The sequence below is a fragment of the Mandrillus leucophaeus genome, unplaced genomic scaffold, assembly GCF_000951045.1.
Source record: "Mandrillus leucophaeus isolate KB7577 unplaced genomic scaffold, Mleu.le_1.0 Scaffold853, whole genome shotgun sequence".
Taxonomy (NCBI): domain Eukaryota; kingdom Metazoa; phylum Chordata; class Mammalia; order Primates; family Cercopithecidae; genus Mandrillus; species Mandrillus leucophaeus.
The window spans coordinates 316,743-335,778 of NW_012109286.1; positions in this window are offsets into that span (position 1 = coordinate 316,743).

Here is a 19,036-nt window from a genome sequence, read left to right on the forward strand (position 1 = left end):
CCTCAGCTCTTGTTGATAGTTTTTAAAATGAGAATATATTACTTACAAAATCAACAAAATTCTTTAAGATATTTCCATTTTGGTAGAACAAACACCTTAAAAATAGTAATAAAGCACTATCCTGAGAAACACTGGTCAGTATCAAAATAATGTCATTAATATTTCTTCTCTGAATGAGTCACCTCTCACTCTCAGAATGATATTTTATTTGTAGATTTTTTTATCCTAAAATTGAATCAAATTAAAGAAATTGGTGGCAATTCTCTTTTCATATAGATGTTGCTGGAAGGAAAATCTTGAGATAAAAATAAAAGCTATAAAAATACATTTGCTAAAGAGCCTCCTCATTAAAAGATTTTCACTTGCCATTTCTGTCTCTCTCAATGCATCAGCCGATATAGATACCTTCATATTTTTATGTGATTTATCTCATTGAGAGTATCATTGTTATTATTCTTTCATTTTCCTCCTTTTTATTCTTCTCCTCTTTTGGTAAATAGACCTTTTGCTGGAAAATAAATTGCTTTTAATGCCTCCAGTGAAAAATAATCAAGTTGCGAATTTGCTAGATTAGAAGCAGTGCCCGCAAATCAACCAATGTGTTTTCAGTACCCTTTTAGGATATAGTCCTAGAAAGATCTAACTTTTTAAGCTATTCCTGACAAAAGCTTTGAAAATGGTATTTGTCATGTCTCTATACTGGATTTAATATGCTGTCTGAGTTTCCTCTCTTCAAGAGATATGTGCCATTCACTATGTTTCTACTGCACTCCATGCATTTTATATATAATATGTCATTTAATCCTCATAATAAATCTAAAAAGTAGCCATTGCCATTCTTCCTTAGAAATGAAGAAACTGAAAAATCAGAGGGGTTAGTAAACACCTCAGACCACACAGCCAGGAAATGAACAAGACAAGCCTGAAATCAATTTTTTTTTTATTTCCAAGTCTATGCACTTTCTATTACATACTGAAATCCCTCAATATAATCTACATAATAAATGTGTCCCACTACATTACATAAGTCACGTGGTCTCTTTGCTTTGTTTTGGAAATGCTCACCGCTTTATTAACTGGAAATGGAGGAATGTGAGGGCAGGTCTTAGAAGTTCATGCTAAAGCAAAACATCATCTGTAGAACAAAAATTAAAAACAAATAGAAAATATGATTGTAAACACCTGACGTGAATAAAACATAGCATAAGACATTGTAAAGAGTGAACCTTAGTACATGAAATACTACACGCTATGCATTATAAATATCTTTGTTTAAGTATATGAAGCTTGTCCTGTCTATAATAATATACGAATTGTAGAAGAAACAATATTTTTAAATGATATCCTTTCTGTTCCAGTCAGAATATAAAATGTCAAAGAACTGACATTTCAATGTTGTAAAGATCAAATATAACTTCTCTTAAATCTCTTGTTAAAATGTAAGTTTGTTACATATCTGAGTGGGGTTTGGAACAGAGTTTGTTAATAGTGTAAGTTTGTTAAACACCTGAGCAGAGTTTGGAGTAATGCATAGGTTCTCCTACAGGGCACTTGCCTGTGTCAGCTGTGCCTTTTGCTTTTATGTTTGTTGCAATGATGACCATACCCTCAGGTGGAGACCCCCACACATTTGGAGGCAGAAGTAAATGTCCTCATTTTGTGAAGGTCAGTTTAGTCAGGGCTTCCACTAACACGTGCACCCTGAACATCCAGTCTGCAGATCAGAGAGCCTGAAAGGAACTCGACAAAATGCAAATGCTGGGAAGACTTGACCGTGCTCTCAAACCTAACCTAGCGGTAACTGAGCAGCTTGTTAGCCAACAAGCCAGCAAGGCAGGGGTTGTATTTACTTGTTTATGTGGCTGTTTCCTCTTTCGGACTCTGAGCTCCCTGAAAGCAAGAGGCTCCTCTTTCTCATTTCTGCTTTATCCTCTGTGCCCGGCGAAGTGCCTGTCAATAATGGAATGAATGAATGGGACTCACATCAAATTAGGGCAAATGACTTGAAAGTGAGGTGAACATAGGACCTCAAAGTTGTTATAATTATTGTCGGTTCATCATTATCCAACCAAAGCACATGAGACATGAAAATAGTGGACAAATGCATCCAGAACTTTCCTGAGTCCTAGAGATAGGAAATACAGCAAGATGCCAGGAGCTAGAAAGGGTGATTTGGGGAATGACTTAGGTTGGAGGCTGATAAAAGCACTTTTCATCGCTCTGATGCCTTTGATCCCAGCTTTCGTGTGAACAACACTATAAATGATGGAGAGGTAATTCAATCTTTTTGATTAAATATATTTACATATAACAGAGTGACAATGGGGCAGTGATTGATCTATGAGGTAAAATGCAATTGGAGGAAGTTGTCAATGTATTAATTAAACAGTGAAGGGAACCATCCTTCTGGAAGTTAGAAGTAAATAAATCTGTCTTGGGGGAAGGCATGTCAGGGAGGGCTGTTGAGTGGCCATGGCCTGGACGCGAGTGAGAAGCACTGTGAAATTTGGATCTAACGACCAATTCAGATAATGCGCAAAGAAAGATGGGGCTTTAATGAGAACGTTAAAAAACCCCAGCACTTTGGGAGGCTGAGGCAGGTGGATCACCTGAGGTCAGGGTTTCGAGACCAGCCTGGCCAATATGGTGAAATCTCGTCTCTATTAAAAATACAAAAATTAGCCGGGCGTGGTGGCAGGCACCTATAGCCCCGGCTACTTGGGAGGCTGGGGAAGGAGAATCCCTTGAACCCAGGAGGCGGACATCACAGTGAGCCGAGAACCCATCATTGCATTTCAGCCTGGGCATCGCAGCGAGACTCCCTCTAAAAACAAAAACAAAACCAAAAAACAAATAGGGATAGAACTTGTTATCCTAAAATCAATGGTTCATTGTTCATTTGGATGCTTAATTTTTAAAACAAGGGCCAAGATATGGTTACACAGAGCGTGAATTTCTGCAGAGTAGGAGACGGGATGAAGGGTTGTTGCTGAAGAGGCTAGCTTTGTCTCAAGGGTAATTTAAACAGTGCCCATTAAAGTCTCAGGTCTCAGAGGAAATGGGGGACCATGTGACCTCTCCTACACATCCCTGCCTGGCGGCTGGAGCGGTTCCTCCGTGTCCGAGGAGAAATGGGACACAAATATTTATGGGATGCTGCCATGACACATCAGCATATGAGCACCCTCACTCTAGCCCACTCACCGTTTCCGCTCATTTCGGCTGCCTCGGGTGAAATATCACAGCAATTATAAAAGTCAAGGTGCCGGGTGGGAGAGCTTTAGGAATGGCTCCAGCAAATTGCTTCCATTTTTCAGCTCACAGTGAGAAGAAAGGCAGAAACAAAGAGAGGTAAAAACGAAAGCCAATGAGCATGCCTACTGCAGCCTGTATATCCTGCATATGTACATATATAAATATATTCAGCTTCCCTTTTGTGCCTTGGAGAGAAAAGAGCAGCAATCAGCAATTCAGGGATGATCAAATAGATTAAAGTGAACATCATATATGTCCCAGAGGAGCCAGCGATAACACCTTTATTCTTGCTTAGCTACCTTCTCCTCCACACTGTGAGGGAATATATTTTATTAAAAACATTTCTTTTACCTGGAGGTCCTGTCAACTAACGAACAGAATGAAAAGAAACTGAGAGTCTTCTTTGTGTGCCAAAAAATAAGCTAGTTGAGAAAATGTTATTTAAAAATACATATATATATATCAGGAGAGAGCAAAGAAATGGCTTACATTTTTCCCCTTGTAAAGTTGAACAGCATTTCTGCTTCCTTGTTGGCCTTCCTTTAGTATTTGGGAGACGTTTCCTCATCAAAAATCAACTCCCCACTAAAAATGGGCAATTTGCTTTTTAAAATCTCTTTTCAAAGATACATGAAGGCTTTTATTTGAAAACTTTGTTGTCATTACAACATTGGAATTCCTTGATCTTATTTTTACTAGATAGCATAGATTTTGGAATGCATTTTATTGACAAGAGTCACGTAATGCAACTTAATCTAATTTGACCCAATGTATTCTGATGTTTTCACTACAGCTGTCATGTTTTAAAATGTTAGCGAGGTTTTCTGTAGATCCATTTAAGTCTAAGGTTTTTATTTATTTATTTATTTTCATTTTTTTGAGATGGAGTCTCGCTCTGTCTCCCAGGCTGGAGTGCAGTGGTGAGATCTTGGCTCGCTGCAAGCTCTGCCTCCCGGGTTCACACCATTTTCCTGCCTCAACCTCCTGAGTAGCTGGGACTACAGGCGCCCGCCACCACGCCCGGCTAATTTCTTTTTTTTAAGTAAAGACAGGGTTTCACTGTGTTAGCAAGGATGGTCTCAATCTCCTGACCTCGTGATCCACCCACCTTGGCCTCCCAACCTGCTGGGATTACAGGCGTGAGCCACCGCACCTGGCCAATTTGCTTTTTAAATAAGTCTGCGTTTTAAAGATAAATACATATATGCCCCAAAAATATCTAAGTTGATTCTGCTTTATAGCTGAGAGCTCCTCAATATCAATAGGGAACAGGGCAATAAAAGACCTTAATTTATCCTTCTAAAATTTTCTTTCAATTTCTGGATGTTAGACTATGGCAATAAACCATAACTGCAAATTTCATTATTTTAACTAGTCTTTACTGCTGGCTGTTGAAAGGATAAACACATAAACATCAAATTCCATTTTATAAAGATCACAAACGCTTTAAAAGAGAGAGTGTTACCTTATAAATAGAAAATTTGTGTTATTTTCCTCCAAATCTCTTAACCAAAATTGAGTCCCTCAAAGACAAACATCTAGCTGGGATTTTCATAAATGTTGTTTCTGATGCAAAGTCAGTGTGGCATTGCTAGAGGAAGGCTTATCACACATCACACACTTGTGCCTTTCAAGCAATCAACTTAAAACCAGTTTTTGAATAGATTGCCACCCGATTTTATAACAATTGTTTCTCCTGATTTATTTTCCTTACTCACAAAATGGGGGCTTGCACAGGGGGCGGTAGCTCTGACATCCTTGCCACTTCCCCTGTGAGTGCCCATCACGTGCCAGGTCAAACAGGAAGCCAATAAAGCACGCTTTTCCGTTGATGTGAAACCAAAGCATAACGATTTCACGTCATCTGCCAAAAGTGAAGAAGATGTAGAAAGAAGATTTGAATCCAGCTCTGTCTGCCTCCAAATCCCATGAGTTCTGTGCTCCAAAGCCCATGGGCGGCTGCTGCCTCTTCCTCAATGCTGAGTCTGACATTGCTGTGTTCTTCTACAGTCCTTCATTCTTTATTTTTAGGTCTTCTCCATTGTACGCTGGCTAACTTTGTTTGGTCAGCCTTCTGTCTATTCCACAATCTCATGACTTCAAATGATCATCTTTTTGCTTTCAAGACAAAATGTCCCAAGGTGTTAGAACTCAGTGAATTAGATTTCCAGTTCTTATGCTTTGCTGGACCAGAGCATATCTCACAGGGCTTGGTGATTATCTGCTCCTCACCTGTGTTAGTGGAATCCACTGAACTAGAGAGGTCAGAGATGATGACTTCCCAACATCATGTTCCCTATCATACCTACAATGCAAACATATTTGCCCTACAATGACAGTTGGCAGATGTTAGCACGGTCTCCAAACATAACCAGGACATCCTACATGTTTAGAAGATGTTTCCATATTTCTTCATGCTTGAAAAAAGAAGTCCGTCCCTGCCTTCTGCAGGAGACTGCACTGTACGCTGGTCCTGCAGATGGATTTGCCAAAATACGCTTACACTAGCCTGATCAAGAACGTAAGAAATCAACGTCTTGGGAATATGATTTCTACTAATAGATACATAGCTACTATATTAGATTCCTAGGGCTGCTGTAACAAATGGCCACAAACTGAGTGGTTTAAAATAATAGAAACTTATTCCTTCACAGTGAAGGGGCCAGAAGTCTGGAATAAGGCAGGGCTGGTTTCTCCTGGAGGCTAGAGGAGAGAATTTGCGCCATGAGCTTCTGGTGGTTGCAGGCAACAGGTGGCATTTCTTGGCTTATAGATGCTTCACTTCAATCTCCGCCTCCATCTGCAGTGGCCTTCTTCATATGCTTCTCTGTAACCTCTCGTCGTTTTTGGTTTTTTTTTGTTTGTTTGAGACGGAAAATTGCTCTGTCTCCGAGGCTGGAGTGCAGTGGCGTTATCTCACTGCAACCTCTGCCTCCCAGGTTCAAGTGATTCTGCTGCCTCAGCCTACCGAGTAGCTGGGATTACAGGCGCGTGCCAGCATGCTGAGCTAATTTTTATATTTTTAGTAGAGACAGGATTTCGCCATTTTGGTCAGGCTGGTTTCAAACTCCTGACCTCAGGTAATCCACCCACTTCAGACTCCCAAAGTGCTGGGATTACAGTCATGAGCCACTATGGCAGGCCCCTCTCTTCTTTTTAAAAGGACACCAGTAATTGGATTTAGGACACAGCCTAAATCCAGGATGATCTCATCTCTAGATCTATAATTTAATTACATCTGAAATGTCCTTATTTTCATACAGGTCACATTCTAGGGTTCCAAGTGGACATAAATTTTGGGGGACACTATTGAACCAATGGCATAAGTGCATACATATACATTATATATTCCTGTGATCATAGACATGTAAAGAATAAAAATCCTATTTTTGTCCTTTGTTGCTTTTTTAAGGGACCCTGCTAGCATGGCAAAAGAAAACTTCTCACATACATAAAATTCAAGAAAAAATTTTAGCAATTACATTTTAATGTATTTGATTTTATGTAGTGTTACTTTATTTCTTGCTACACTATTTTCAGAATCTTATTTGGAATAAAACAAATTAAACTAAAAAAGGGTAAAGAGTAAATGGATGGCTCTGCTCATTGACTAAATTCTAAAATAGTCTTAATAAGATAACACTCATCAATTTGAATAACACTTTTTACTACTTGAAGCATACACAAATTTGAAAATTGCTTTAAAAATAGTTCAATGTGCTGGGCGCGGTGGCTCACGCCTGTAATCCCAGCACTTTGGGAGACCGAGGCGGGCAGATCACGAGGTCTGGAGATCGAGACCATCCTGGCTCACCCGGTGAAACCCCGTCTCTACTAAAAATACAAAAAATTAGCCGGGCGTGGTGTTGGGCGCCTGTAGTTCCAGCTACTCAGGAGGCTGAGACAGGAGAATGGAGTGAGCTCGGGAGGCAGAGCTGACAGTGAGCCGAGATTGCGCCACTGCACTCTAGCCTGGTCGACAGAGCGAGACTCCTCCTCAAAACAACAACAACAACAAAAGTTCAATGTGCTACCGATCATTTACTAATATAGAATTTGCGTATGAAATATGGGCTGTGCCAATTGCTATACATGTACACTGGAAGTTACTAACAACCCATGCTTTTGTGAGATGTTTTTAGAACGATGGTTCTCAAATGGGAGCAATTTCATACCCCAGGAGACATTCAGCAATGTCTAAACACATTTTTTGGTTTCACAACCTGTGGGGGAAAGGTGTGTGCCAGGGCCACGTAGTGTGTAGAGGCCAGGGATGCTGTTCAACATTTTACACTGTGCAAGACAACCCCACCGCGAAGAGCTGCATGACCCGGAATGTCAAGAGCTCTGAGGGTGAGAAATCCTATCTTAGGTCTGTACTGAAGCATTTTCACTCCTCCAGCCTTCCTCTCATTCCTCTTATGACCAGTGATATCCACTGTTGAATCACTAGCTTGAATCAAAGTACGAACTGCTCCGAATAACTGCACCTAACACTTAAGCTTTATTTCCACCATGAGTTTAGCTGGTTTTTATCCAAAATCAAAATGCAAATGCACAGGACATACACTAATCATTATTTTTAAATGACCAGAACACCTGGTATGTAGAGTAGGCAAGATTTTCCTTCTCTCCCAAGTGTCTCCTAGGAATTCTAAGGAAAATCATATTATATGCATGCTCAGGTATTAAACAGATCCTTATGCCTCATACGTCTACCCTCACTCCCTTCCTCCATCCCATGTTTTAGAATGGTGATTAACAGCTTGCACTTTGGAGTCCCAAAATCTAATTTGACTCGGATCCACTCCTTTCTACCTGTTTGTCCTTTGACAAATGACATCATTTGACATAATGACATCATTTGACTCATAAGGACAGCAATACTACTTATTGTAAACATTAGAATTTGTTATATTTATTTTCATTTTGCTCATAGACAATATGCTGAATCCTGCTCTTTAAGGATGCTAACATGCTTTCGTGTGTGTGTGTGTGTGTGTGTGTGTAATTACATTTGACACCTTCCCAACAACCTTGTGAATCAGGTAGGTAAAGAACTGATACTTGTATTGTGTCAATAAGGAAACTGGGGCTCATGGAATTAAATTGACCTGTCCCAGATTGCTCAGGCAACCCAGAACCTCTGCTTTCCAACTCCTACTCCAGAACTTGCCCTTGACCCAGATGCTCTTGAGTATTGCTGGGCTGGAAAACTACGTGATGTAAGGCAGTGATTTATTCAATTCATATCTGAAATCCTATGTCTGGCCAATAAACTAAGACGCATCAGGCTCAAGTGAATTCATGTCCATTTGGAAACTGTTTACCCAACAGAGCTAGAAGTTTAAAAATATTGGAAGATAGAGTATCCTTCTGTCATCTAATCACTGTTTTACACTTCATGATGCATGTGAGTAACGAGCTGGACGACTTCAGCTGCTGCTTTGATCATTTGTTCTTTTGTGGCTTCCACCTTATAATAAGCCTGCCTCTGAGACAGGTATTATTAATTGCATATTGTTTTGTGTTTCTAATGTTTCATTTCACTGACTCCTCTTTCTCTTCCCCTCTTGGTTTTAAGATCCCTGCTGTTTTTAATATTTAACCATTTCTTCACAGGCATCTTTTTAATCCAGCTTAACTTTGGACATGAATTGAAGTTGACCAAATTGCTTGCTACAGTCCTGTCAGCATTTCTGCATTCAGAACTGTTTGTTGACTCAGTTGCAGTGATATAGATTTTCCCACACAGTCTATTTGACATTTGCAAGTCCAGTCTGCACCAACTTCTATTGTATTAAGCAAATAACCATACTGCACTGAAATTCCACTCATTGTTAACTCTAAAGCAACAGGATTTTCTCCAGTTCACCAACAGTCAAACCTATTGTTATCATAAAACCCTCTCCAGATGAAAACTGAAAAGAATCATATGACCCAGAAAAAAGATTAGCCTTCAGGAAGTCTTTGGGTTTTGCCATTTTTGTCAAAATATCCCCAGAGGCAGTGGAAAATAATAAAGTAAAACCTATTTTTGGAATAAAGCCCATTTCAAAATAGAGTCTACAGACTTTCAAATTTGCAAGACAGGACTTCTCAAAATGAAAGGCACAAAACTGGGCTATGGTAAACCTAAAGGGACCAGAAGCAATTCAAAACAAGGGATTTAGTAACTTTTAATTGCCTCATTTTCAATTCAAAAGGGAGTGTAAGTATTGATATTATGCTATAGCTCAATTGCACAGACCAATCAGCTAGTTTGCTGTGACACAGGAATCCTCAGAGATTCGTCATTACCCAGGATTTCTGTCATTTCAGATGAATTTTCCACCTTGTTGGAAACAACACGCTGTACTTCCCCAATCTTCTTTTTCTATGCTTCTATCTGGGGAGACTGATTTAAATTATAGTGTTCCAAATAAAGTCTGAGTAGGAAACAAACCCAGTATTTTTTATATACGAAAAGGCAGGGTGTAAAAAGCTTTTTCTAAGGACACAAGGTATTTGTTTACCAGAAGGAACACAAAGGTTTACGTCTCAAGATTGGAACGTAGGCAAAACCGTAAAACCTGAATTATAAAAAAGTAGAAAATAGTGAATAAAAATAGCTAATAAATTGCCAAGATTTATGTCCCAGTACCAGCTGCTGGGATTCCAAACCAGTTCCAGAGATGCTGGGGTTCTCAGGACACTACTTCAATTAGAGAGCTGTATGGAAACAGGATCGAGTGTGCACCCTTCTGGTCCACAACATCTCCTGAGGCTTCATGGATAGAGCAGGCGGCAGCACTAACATTCTTCACTTCGAATCATTAAGAATAACCAAATATTCCATATTGGTCTGTTTGTATATTAGCTATCTGTGATTGCATAATAAATTACCACAAAATTTAGTGGCATAAATCAGTAACAACCATTCATTACCCTACTGTGATATCCAGCTTCCAGGATGGCTTACAGAGATTCCCACTTCCTAGTTTTCACACCCTTCTGCAGTCCACACTTACGTTGACTATGACTGACATGTGCAGCCAGTTAGATCATATGGAAAAGACAACACGTGACTCCCAACGTTAGGTCATAAAAGACGTCATTGTTTCCATATTTTCCCCTCTCTTGGATTCCTTCTCCTGGGAGAAACTGGCTACCATATTGTGAGACACTCCAGCAGCCTGAAGAGGGATCCGTAGGGAGAAATCAAGTTTTCCTGCCACTAGTCAGTGAGGAACTGAGGTCTCCTTAACATCCACATGAGGGAGCCATCTTGGAAGCAGATCACCCAGTTCCAGTCAAGCCTTCAGGTGACCACAGCCCCAACCGATATCTTAACTGCGATATCAGACACCTTAGCCAGTAACACCCAGTTAACCCCCTCATAAATTCCTGTTTCACAGACACTAGGGGGAAAGTGTTTATTTCTTTAAGTCACTACATTTTGGAATAATTGGGTATGCATCAATGAGTAACTACTATAGTAGCCTGCATATTTGGGAGTGGCTTATCTGAATGGTTCTGATCCAGGGTTTTTTGCAAGGTTGGCAAAGCTGCAGTTTTTTGAAGACCTAACCATCTGATGGATCTGTTTTTACTATGTCTCACTTATATGGCTGGCAAGTTGGTGTTGGCTGTTGATGGGAAGCCTCAGTTTCTCTTCCTGTCATCTCTGTGCAGTCAGCTTTGGTGCCTTCACAATGTGCAGGCTGGCTTCTCCCAGGGTAACTGAGCTGAGAAAGAGATCAAGGAGGAATTAGTACAGCCTTTTAGGACTGTGGAGGTTAATTTTGTGGCAACTTGACTGGGCTAAAGAATGCCTAGATAACTGGAAAGACATGATTTCTAGATGGGTATGTGAGGGTGCTTGCAGAAAAGATTAGCATTTAAATTAGTAGACTAAATAAGAAAGACCCATCCTCACCAATGTGGTGGCCAGGCATCAACTAATCCATTTGTGGCCCGAATAGGAAAAACAACAGCAGAAAGGGTGAATTTGTTCTATTTGAACTGGGACATGCATGTTCTTCTGCCTTCAAACATCAGCAATCTTGGTCCTCAGACCTTTGAACCTGTCCTGAATTACCATTGGATTTCCTGATTCTTCAGCCAGAATACTGCAAGTCGTGGAACTCCTTTGCTTCCATAATCACATGAGCTGGTTTTCATAATGATTTTCCCTCTCTCTCCAGATAGATATAAAGAGATAGATAGAAAGATACAGATAGATATATGTATAGATCTGTCTCTCCAAATATATGTATCTGAGTGTTTGTATATACATGTATGTTATATAGACACATATACATAAAATATATATATATACACATATATAATATATATAACACATTATTTGTTCTGTTTCTCTAGAGATCCTTGACTTATATAGATTTTGTTACTGAAAGTAGTTCTAGGGAAACAGTTTTAAGGATGAGTTTTATGAATTGGTTTTGTGGCGTCTAATTGGCTCTTGTAATCTGACCTGATTTCAAGTTGCTAAGGACTCTTTAAAGTAGTAAAGACAGCATGATAGTTCATGCTGTAAACTTTATAAAGATATCCAAACTATCTAATATCTGCACTGGGTATCACTAATCAACCACTTAGAAAAAGCAGAGTGAAGTGACTTTATATAACAATTTTGCACATTTTTTGAAAATGACACAATTCAATGGCATTGTTTGCTTATTCCTAACATCACTGAGCAAATGGGGGGGAAAAAAAAGTATGAGTTCAGGAATTCAAATTTCCACCTCAAGCACCACATAAATGACCTAAGAACTTCCAGATGTTCCTTGAAGGAGATCCTTATCTTCTGTTACTAAAGGGTTGAAATTACTGGAAATCAAACTCAGAATCTTATCCTGTGATTGGCTGGATTACAACACAAGTTGAACTCCCAGCCTTAAAGTAGGGTGTCTACTGTTAAAGTGAGAACATTGACTAGGAAAGAATGAAAGAATGAGATCCCGTAAGTTGAGATGAAGATGTGTAAGGAGAACATAATGAAACTGGGAACACTGAGCCCCTAAAATTTTTTTTTTTTTTGGAGAGTCTCACTCTGTCACCCAGGCTGGAGTGAAGTGGCACAGTCTCAGCTCACTGCAGCCTCTGCCTCTTGGGTTCAAGCGATTATCCCACCTCAGCCTCCCAAGTAGCTGGAACTACAGGTGTGCACCACCACATCAGGCTGATTTCTGTATTTTCAGTAGAGATGGGATTTTGCCATGTTGGCCAGGCTGGTCTTGAACTCCTGACCTCAAGTAATCTGCCTGCCTTGGTCTCCCAAAGTGCTAGAATTACAGGCATGAGCTACGGTGCCCTGCCTGAGCCCCTAAATTCTGATGAGTCTTCTCTGCCAGTGGACAAGGTCTCCCTACTCACAGTGGTAGAGGCTTCTCCATTCACAAGGGCTTGGCCTTTCTACTTCCCTTTGAGGATAGTAATTTTGTATTGCCTGAGGAAACCGTAATGTCCTCCCCTGAGGCAGTTGCCCTGCAAGACAGTACTGATACTCTTCATGACCTACGCTCATCATCCCTCGTTGCTTGTAGACACATAACCAGGCTCCAGTCCCAGAAGATCCCTAAAGGTGAGGCGAAAAGTGTAATTCATGGGGAAGTGTACTACACTCCAAAAGAACTTAATTGAATTTTCTAATTTTTATATGTAGAAGTTTATGGGACACGTGTGAAAATGGATATTAATACAGTAGAATAATATTGGGAGGAACATACATTTGGATGAGGTCAAATTTATTAATATGTACTCAATAAGAAGACATTTTGCATTAAATGTTGCAACTCAAGGAGTTAGAAACAGCTCTTAGAGTTTGGCTGGTTGGCTGGTTGGAACGTGGCACAAAAGACAACCCACAGTAAACACACTGAAAACATGCAACCTCTCTTGGTTTAATATAGAGAAAGGGATTCAAAGATTTAGGGATATTGGAATGTAGAGTGGATTTGTCATTTGAGACTTAGACCCCCAGGGAGGGTCCAGAGGACACTACTTTCACCAATTCTTTGAGAAATAAATTTGTGAGGGGAGCCCCAGTAAGTTCTCTATAGGCGAGACCTGACAGTGGGAACTACAGACCTTGATTAGAAAATGTAAATGCAATGGGAGTAATTGGAACCTAGGAGGGCAGAGGCTAAGGGGAAGACTCAGTTGCCAGTGCCAAGGTGGGCAGTGGCTACCATAATGGACAGCAAAGTTAAAGCAGCAAACAGAGCAGTCAGATCTGTGCAGATATGTGGTGTTGGCTAGTTCATCATGGTGATGCTAGAGATGAAATAGATGGAAATCATACCCAAATTTTACTTGATCTGTATAAGGAGAAAAATTCTAGATGAACTGAACAAAAGCCTAACTCAAATCATAAAAACAGAGAATCACAGCACCTGCATCAAGTCTCAGAATCAAGCCAGTTTGCAGACCCAGAACCGCTTTAACAAAGCAAAGGCTAGGTCCCTTGAGGAAGAGCCCTGGGACTGTACATCTTCCTCCCAGCCTTCCCCACAGAAACCTCCAGCCTTTTAAAAAGGTAACTGTGTGTGGGAAAAAGGAAAATATCAGAACTCTGGGGGACTTCTGGACACTGGCTCTGAACTGTTAACTGATTTCAGAAGAGCCCAAAACATCGCTGTGGCCCTCCAGTCACAGTAGGGGTTAGTGGTGATCAGTTACTTTTAGCTCAGGTTCATTTCACGGTGGGTCCAGTGGATCCCTGAGCCCATCCAGTCATTATTTCCCCAGTTCCAGAATTGATCATTGGAATAGACATACTCCGAAGCTGGCAGAATCCCCACACTGGTCCTCTGACCTGTTGACTTAGGGGTATTATGGTGGGAATGGCCAAGTGAAAGTCAATATGACTGCCTCCACCTGCAAAAAGAGTAAATAAAAAACAGTACCCTGGAGGGATTGCAGAGATTAGTGCCACCATCAAGGACTTCAAAAATGCAAGTGTGGTGATTCCCATCACGTCTCCATCTAGCTGTCCTATTTGTCCTATGCAGAAGACAGTGAATTTCTACGTGCTCACCCAAGTGGTGACTCCTATAGGAGTTGTTGTATCAGACGTGATTGTATTGCACGAGCAAATTAACATATCCTCTGGTACCTGGTATGTAGCTATTGATTTGGAAAATGCCCTCTTTTCCCATCTTTGTCCATGAGGTCCACCAGAACAGTTTGCTTTCAGCTGGCAAGGGCAGCAATACTCCTTCACCATCCTACCTCAGGAATACATCACTTTTCCAACCCTAGGTCATAATTAAATCCACAGAGATCTTGACTGCCTATCCCTTCTGCAAGTTACCATGCTGGTCTATTACATTGATAATATTATGCCTATTGCACCTTGTGTGTGAGAAGTAGTAACTACTTTAGACTTACAGGTAAGACATTTGAGCATTAGATAGTGGGGAAAAATCCAGTGATAATTCAGGAATGTTCCAGCTCAGTAAAATTTTTAGGGGTCTTATGATGTACAGCATGTCAAAATATCCCTTCTAAAGTGAAGGAAAAGTTGTTGAATCTGGCCCCTCCTATAACTCAGAAAGAAGCACAATGTCTAGTCGGCTTATTTGGATCTTGGAGGTGATGTATTACTCATTTGGGTGTCTCTCTCATCCGTTTACCAAGTGACCCAAAAAGTTGCTAGTTTTGAGCAGAGCCCAGAACAAAAGGCGGCTCTGTGACGGGCCCAGGCTGCTGTGCAAGCTGCTCTGCCATTTGGATCCTATTATCCAGCAGATCCAATGGTGCTTGAAATGTCAGTGGCAGAAAGGGAGCAGTGCAGGCCTTTAACATTTTGGAGGAAGGCCTTGCCATCGTCAGCAGATAACTACTTTCTTTTCCAGAGAGAGCTTTTGGCCTGCTACTTGACCATAGTAGAATTGGAACACTTGACCACAGTCCATCAAGTTAACCTGTAACATGAGCTGCTTTCCATGAACTGAATGTTATCTGACCCATCAAACCATAAAGTTGGACATGCATAGCAACACTATATCATTAGATGGAAGTGGTATACACATGATCGCGAGCCAAGCATACCTTGAAGGCACAAGCAATTTATGTGAATAAGTAGTTGGAATGCCCATGGTCCCACTCTTGCTACACTGCCCTTTCTCTCCCAGTCTGCATATATGGCCTCATGGGGAGTTCCCTACAATTCGTTGAAAGAGGAAGACAAATTCAGACCTGATTGAGAGATGGTCAACATGCAGGCACCACCCAGAAGTGGGTAACTGTAGCACTCAGCCACTCTCCAGGACATCCCTCAAAAACAGCAGTGAGGAAAATCCTCCCAGCAGGCACAACTTTGGCAAGTGTGCTTGGTTGTGAACTTTGCTTGGAAGGAGAAATGGCAAAATGTGAAAAATGACCAGTGGATCCTAGATGCAATGGCTACAGCCTCTGAATTGGGTATTAATGGGCTGTGGCTGGTGTTTGACAGAATGGTCAGAAACTTGAAAGAAAGATGATTGGAAAACTGATGTCAAGTAAATATGGGGAAGAAGTGTATGGAGAGATTTCTCTTAAAAGGCAAAAAATGTGAAGCTATTTGTGTCCCATGTGAATGCTCATCAAACGGTAACCTCACGAGAGAAGAATTTTAATTAAGTGGATGGGATGACCTTTCTGTGTATGTCAGTCAGCCCCTTTCCCACCTCTGTTATTGCCTGATAGGTTCATGAGGAAAATGGCCATGGCAGCGGAGATGAGCTATGCCAGGGCTCAGCACTACATACTTCTACTCTCCAAGGCTGACCCAACTATGGCCACTGCTGGGTGGTCTTTGCTAGCAGAAGAGACCAACACTGAGGCCCCAAACAGCACCTTTCCTCAGGGTAACCAACCAACTACCTGGTGGCAGGCTGATTACACTGGACCACTTCCATCATGGAAAAAGCAGTACTTTGTCCTTACTAGAAAAGATGCTCACTCTAGATATAAATTTGCCTGTACTATATGCAATGCTTCTGCTAAAACTACCATCCATGAATTTACAGAAAGGCTTATTATTCAGCATTATGGTACTACACACCATGTGGCTTCTGATCAAGGAACCCACTTGCAGAGAAGTGCAGCAATGGGCCCATGCTCATGGAATTATTCACTGGTTATAGTACGCTCCTCACTATCATGAAGTTGCTGGCGTGGTAGAATGGCAGAATGGCCTTCTGAGGAATCAGTTACAGTGCCAGCCAGGTGGCAATATCTTTCAGGGCTGGGACAATGTTCTCCAGAGGCAATATATACTCTGAGTCAGTGTTTAATATGTGGTACCATTTCTCTGATAGCTAGGATTCATGGGTCCAGGAATCAAGGGATGGAAATGGGTGTGGCTCCACTCACTATTCCCCACTAGAGACCCACTAGCAAATTTTTGCCCCATTTCCTGTGAATTTATGCCTTGTTGGCCTAGACATCTTTTTTTTTTTTTTTTTTTTTTTTTTTTTTTTTTTTCCTGAGATGGAGCCTCGCTCTGTCACCCAGGCTGGGGTGTAGTGGTGCAATCTCTGCTCATTGCAACCTTTGCATCTCAGGCTCAAGCGATTCTCATGCCTCAGCCTCCCAAGTAGCTGGGATTACAGGCACATATCACCATGTCTGGCTAATTTTTGTATCTTTAGTAGAGATGGGGTTTTACTACGTTGGCCAGAATGGTCTCAAACTCCTGACCTCAGGTGATCCACCCGCCTCAGCCTCCCAAAGTGCTGGGATTACAGGCATGAGCCACTGGCACCTGGCTAGACATCTAAATTCCAGGGGGAGAAATGTTTCCACCAGGAGACAAACAATGATGCTATTGGATTAAAAGTGAAGATGGCCACCAGGCCACTCTGGGCTCCTTATGCTTCTGAGTCAACAGGCCAAGGAGGAAGTTACAATGCTGGTTGGGGTGATTGATCCAGACTGCCAAAGGGAAAGGTGACTGCTGTTCCACAATGGAGGTAAGGAAGAGTGTGTCTGGGATACAGGAGATTCCTTAGGAAATCTCTTAGTACTGTCATGTCCTGATTAAGGTCGATGGAAAATTACAACAACCCAATCAGGCATACCAACTAATAGACCAGACGCCCTAGGAATAACAACTGGAGTCACCCCATCAGGTAAAAACCAACTGAGGTGCTTGCTGAAAGCAAAGAGAATATAGAATGGGTAGTATTAAATAGAAGAAGGTAGTTATCAACATGAACTGTAATCACATGACCAGTTACAGAATTAAGAACTGTAATTTTCATGAGAATTTCTTCCTTTATTGTTATAAATATGCCTTTGTATATATATGCATATATTAAGCAAATATCTGTTTTTTTAATCTCTTATGCCCTTATATAATGTTAGATGTATTGATTTTACAACAATATTCAAGCATTGTTAGTTCTACATCATAGTATTTAAGTTACAGAATATCAAGAGAAGAGTACACATCTCTCAAGGACTTTACTTTCTCTTTTGAGGGAGGGATAATTGTGTATTTTCAATCATACACAGGATAATTGCATCATGTTAGCTAGAATTATGATGTTATTGTCTTTATTTGGAGATTAAATGCGGTTTTATTATATGATAAACTAAGGAGATATGTTTGAGTGCAAAGTTGGCAAGGGGTGGATATGTGATGGTTAATTTTATGTGTCAACTTGACTGGGTTAAGGGATGCTCAGGTAGCTGGCAAAACATTATTTTTGGGTCTATCTGTGAGAGTGTTTCCAGAAGAGATTATACACACACACACACACACACGTATATGTATGTATATGTATATATATAATTATATATGTGATATAATTCTATGTATAGGCACCTATATCTATGGATACAGGCACATATATATCTCCTATTGATCCTGTTTTTCTGGAGAAGCCTAATACAATAACCTAGTGTTAAAAGATGCACATTGTTATTTCTATGACATTCTATTCATTAAAAGTAAGTTTCTGAGACATATTTTAGGTGAGGGGATTTAGATTCTACCTTTTGAAAAGAAGAATATCAAAGAATTTTTGTACATACCATAAGACCACCAGAGTTCACCCTCTGGCTACAAATTATTAACCTTCCTCTTGCATGCCAAATACATATATTCCCTTCAAAATTCCCCCCAAATCTTACTTATTACAGCTCAGACTCAAGTTCAAGGATTTGGGTATCTAAATCAAATCCTGCTTTAAGTGAAAGTCCTTAAATGTGGTTTCTTGAGTACAGCTCCTTCCTAACTGAAGACTTGTCAGCTAGAGAGAAATTGTCTGTATCATACACCTATATATAAAATGATGAGACAAGCCTGAGATAACCTGTGTAAATACTTTCAAAAATGGGTAGAGCAAGGAGACACACAGGAATCACTGGTCCATAGCAATTATGAAATCTAGCAGGACACATATCAGCATTTCTTTGATCAGGAGTCAAGGCCTGAGAATAATTCTTCGTAACTCTTCGCTCTGTCCTCTAAGTTCTTCACCTGAGTCATTTCTTCTTTTCCATGGAATATAGCTTGTGTTTTTAGCAGAATAGTATTCTTAGCCTGCTCCTTACCTGTAGAAACTTTGAATTTCAAAGTCTTCTTTTTAAATTGTACAGTTTCTGCACCTTGCAGTTCAAGCAAAATGTTTTTGTTAATAAAATTATCTTAAAAACTTTGGGAGTCTCCTGTGATTCCTGTTGGTATTCACTCCATTAGAAAAAGCCACACACACAAATGTGGAATTAGCCCTTCTCTGTCTTTGGCTTCTACTGCATGTGGTGAGGGACAATACTTTTTTTTTTT